Source organism: Octopus bimaculoides, chromosome 1, assembly GCF_001194135.2.
Source record: "Octopus bimaculoides isolate UCB-OBI-ISO-001 chromosome 1, ASM119413v2, whole genome shotgun sequence".
NCBI lineage: Eukaryota > Metazoa > Mollusca > Cephalopoda > Octopoda > Octopodidae > Octopus > Octopus bimaculoides.
The window spans coordinates 33,533,878-33,538,308 of NC_068981.1; the positions used below are offsets into that span (position 1 = coordinate 33,533,878).

The 4,431-nt window shown below is 36.2% G+C and overlaps 1 protein-coding gene across 4 annotated transcripts in view; it reads left to right on the forward strand.

The window, feature by feature from the left end:
* Positions 1–1,774: 1,774 nt before the first annotated feature.
* Positions 1,775–4,431, forward strand: part of LOC106879639 (TNF receptor-associated factor 2) — a 47,562-nt gene continuing 44,905 nt past the window's right edge. The window contains exon 1 of one of the 4 annotated variants that reach the window (XM_052965995.1): positions 1,775–2,068. The gene's annotated coding sequence lies outside the window, so the exon portion shown is untranslated. Of the gene's footprint in view, positions 2,069–2,615; positions 3,034–4,431 lie in introns of those variants that run through there. The other 3 variants (XM_052966105.1, XM_052966111.1, XM_052965990.1) reach the window with 3 other exon arrangements.

The window sequence follows — 4,431 nt, forward strand, 5'->3', positions numbered from 1 at the left end:
AACAAAACGATTACAAGAATATGGAGTCCTATTCTGAAAATCTGCTCTTAAAATTTTGTTGCATGAACACCTGTAAGTTTCATTTGAATCGAATACTAATACGAGTTATATACAGGCATGTAGTTCATCTGACTGTAGATTCTGGTCCTGTGGTTAGAACACGGTCTTTTCGTCAGCTTGGAATGAATAAGTGGTCGAACCAATTTTGTATATATTTTCTTCGGGTATCGGCGAAAAGTAAATAACAGTGAGATAGAGGGCTATTCCTAAAGTTGAACAGTAAGTGTGGTAGCCAATTTAGCTACAATACAGGGTCCCGGAAACCCACGCTACGCTCCTGTTAAGAGAAATTATGAAACAAAACTCGTAACGGACCAATACTGAACTCGTTTTAGTCTACATTCCAAGATGGAATAAAAGAAAAAGTATTGTTCAAGTACAGAGATCGATTTAAAAGTCTGATACGAAGACCTTGCTTGAGTACGGCTTTCAAGAGTTTTAATGATAACGACCCCCCAGTAATTATTTCAATCTGATACTTTGTGAAATGGCTATGATAATCCTGTTGACGTAACAGGGCGTAAAAGTAAGCGCACAACAGGTTTGACTACGAAAATAAACCCGAAAAATCTAGAGAAAACATTTCTATTGCACGCAATAGAATCGAACCCTAAAACTACGTGTTTCTGAAGCATTACTACAACTATGCTTCCCCGCTTTTTATAAAGTTTTTGTTGTTTCAAATATTTGGTATATTTTGTAATTTATAGCAATTTGCTTGTTTATATAAATGTAGCTGACGTATATAGTGGTTTGGCATGAACATAAGAAAAATATTTACTACTTTGTAAACGAAACCAGCAGTCTGTGCGTTGAGATGAAATTTTAGAAGTATTTCAATAGGTCCTGAATGTAGGGAAGTGGTTAAACAGTGACACTGTTTCCTCAGTTAATATCTAAAAGAAAATGATAAATGTTCGGTGTATACTTTGATAGAACCACATTCTAGACAATAAAAAAGGGTTCTATTGGAATGTTTGGCAGCTCCTCAAACTCACCGCTGTTAAGGAATTCCAAATTTAGATAAATGGACATAGGAATTAAGTTGCTTTCCCGTTTAAATTGATCAGCATTTAATTTCATTCCAGTTTTTTTCTTTTTTTTTAATTTGGCGAGTCTTTTTTAGGGAAATGAATACTTTATATATATGGAGCTGCCAAAATTTAAGGGGTGGTGGTCACGATAGACAAAACAGGCAGCAATTTTTCCCTTCCGCTCACTGACATTAGTTCCCGAACGAACAGATAGTCTCATCACTGCAGTGAATAGCAGCAGCAAACTGGCTGAATATATCTGTGTGTTCGATATCTAACGTTACAGAGAAAGGAAAGGAGAAACGACTGTCAGCAAACACTGTTGGAACATTTTTGTCTCTCAGAACTTGCGCTTAATATAGATTGAACAAAAGAATCAATTGTTTGCAGTTTTTCCTGCTTCCTTTAGGCCAACTTATATCTTGCAAAAACAATGATTGTTTTATGAAGTTTTTTTTGTTTTGTTTTTAATGCAGGGGAAGGCAGGATCTATGTATGACATTCAGTTATTAAAATCATAATGATGAATGAATAGCCTTTTCCTTTTTTAAAAAAATTATTTATATTATCATCTTCATCGTTTAAGAAATCAATATTTTAAATAACATATCGAACGAGAAAACACGTGATAATGCTATGTTACTGACGCGTGCATGTGTTGCAATAATCGAAATCGATCCAGTAGATAAGCTGCTAGCGGCAGAGTCGACATACCTTGTACACTTTCACCAGAACTAAACTATAGCATTGCCGAAGGCACACGTGCTGTGCCCAGTTTTGGGCAGTAAATGAGCACGTTTATACGGTACAGATCATCGTAAACACTGGGCAATATGTAACTTTCGTTAGCTTGGTTTTGGTGAAAGCCCCCCTGTTGAAGACGAAGTTTATTCGTCAGTAAAGCCCCGGCTGTTTAAGAAATACGGAACATTTACTTTTTAAGTTTACACATGTTGCGGCGACAAGTTTTGAACGTATGTCCCCCATTTTTCTTTTGTTTCTTCTCTTTATGGTTATTTATTAGTCAGAGAAAGAGTAGTGGTTTGACTATATATTTTTTTTAATAAGGCTTCCGAGATTGAAAGTTGGGAGATAAAAAAAAAACTGTTGGATTGTTGCTGTAAGAAACAGATCAAGACATTGTATTCTTCTCGGACCTGTTCCGAAAATGGACTGAATGCACCCAACAGATTGTACTCTTAAACCGGGCTACCGATTAACTCCACGTATCGGAGCCAACAAGGAAGTTGGTACGTGGTCCCTCGATTTGCAACAAATAGCAGCCAAATCCCAGCCACACTTTACCGAGTTAAAACCAAATTTTTTTTTAGATATAACTATTCCTGCAAATAAAATAATAGACAGCATGGTCAAAGCTTGGACAACCTTATAAACTCTGCTCATTCAGTGGCTAAACAACTTTAATCGACAACACCTCTTTCGTAAACGATCTGAACTGTTCAGTTTTTCCCTCTCATTTTTCTATCATGTGAGCTCGACTTAGCCGCGTCAGCAGTTGTTCCGGTTTTACTTTGCCTCACTAGGATTTGAGTGTGGAAAAGTCTTTGACAGTACAAAAGGGGTTTGCACCTACCTAGAAAACCCCCGAGGAAGCCTTTACGCAGTGGCATGTCCTGCTAGAAACTAGCAAAACCTTTTTCAAATTATACTCTTACCGTATTAAGGAAAGAAAGATGCATTGGATAATGTAGGTATAGGTACAATGAATGAATTAAAATCGACTACATTACAACTGGTCATAGTTGTATTGTAGTCGATCAGAAATCTGCTAGATCAGGACTTACCTTAATCTAAATAACTTACGAGGAAGCATGGTTGCTCAATCTGTTAGAAATTGTTACTAAATCTTACTCAAACCACACTCTACCGTCTTAGGCACGTTGGGTATTGAAGTCCTAGTGCAGTGTCCAGAGAAAAGGTATGTAGATCAGCTGATACAATTTGAGAATGTTAGGTGTAATTATTCATCTTATATTAATTGTTTTAATGTTAATTGATATCCAAGTTTATCAAGTTGACTTGTGAGCTTCGTTTTCCATCACAAAAAATATATTTGATTTGAATGGGCGGAAGAGAAAACTACCAAATCAAATACTGGGCAATAACAGTATTTGTTTTATACACACTCACACCGCCCTCATTCTCCCAAATTATACACCAGGGAAGTCTAGAAGAAAACAAAATGTTCCGTAAAAGGACTTCTCTTACAGAAGACCGTATTTTTATGTGTAACCTTACAGTATGATAACTACACATCGTCCGGGCCTCTGATAGTGGAATACAGCCAGTATCGATCCCGGGGCTCGGTGATCCAAAAAGAGGCTTCGTGAATTTCTAAAGTGACAGGGAGCTTCCATTCCTTTCCGAAGGAGAGAGGCGATAGGTACCTCTTCCTGCTTGGCAGAATTTTTCCCGGAGACTCTACACATTGTTAGAGTTTTCTGAGAGCGACACTAAGAATCTAGTGTTTTTCCACATAGAAACGAGGGGAAAGTTCGAAAAGAAACGGGTTTTCGATATTACAAAATTTTACCCCGCAGAAAAAGTGTACCTCTAACATGTTCTAATGATGACTGTTAAGCTCGATGCAAAGTATCATAAGTTGTAGAAATGGAAAGTACCATTTATTTAAAGCTGAACAAAAAAGGGAAAAAGAAACCGTTTTGTGGATGTAGCATTGACGTATATAGTTCCTAAGTAAAGAATAAAGTTTATAAATTACATGTTAACATGCATTCGCAGGCTAGTGGAATGCACTATCAGGATTGGCTCAGCTAGCCCTGGATGTTCGGGGTGTTTTGGGGAACAGCACAGATAAAGTAATTTCTTGTGGACCTAAAATATGCGGCTATTCCTCGAAGCTGTAATGCTGTCCGAGACCACTGGATAAAAAACGATACTGTTATATCCAGTTTAGAAACGATAGTCTTGCGACCCAAATTATAACGATTAATGTAGTTTTGATGGAGTAATGGTAATTAGATATGATTATTTATTTAGAAAGAAAAAAAAGAAAATCCACTCTAACATTTAAAATGATGGGAAAATGAAAGAATTTTACTTCAAATACCTATAGCAGATACGAACTTTACTTGGAAATTGAACTAACTTGTTAATAACTGCTTTACTTGTCGGTCATACAGAGCATAGCATATTCTCAAACTTCGAGAAAATTCATTGATGAAGAAAAAGAAAAGGAATCTCTAAAGATTTTTAAAAATAAATTTTAGGCTTCAAATATTAACTATATTTCGTTACAAACAACAGTTGACGTGTGTGTGTGTGTGTATATATATATATATATATATATATATAT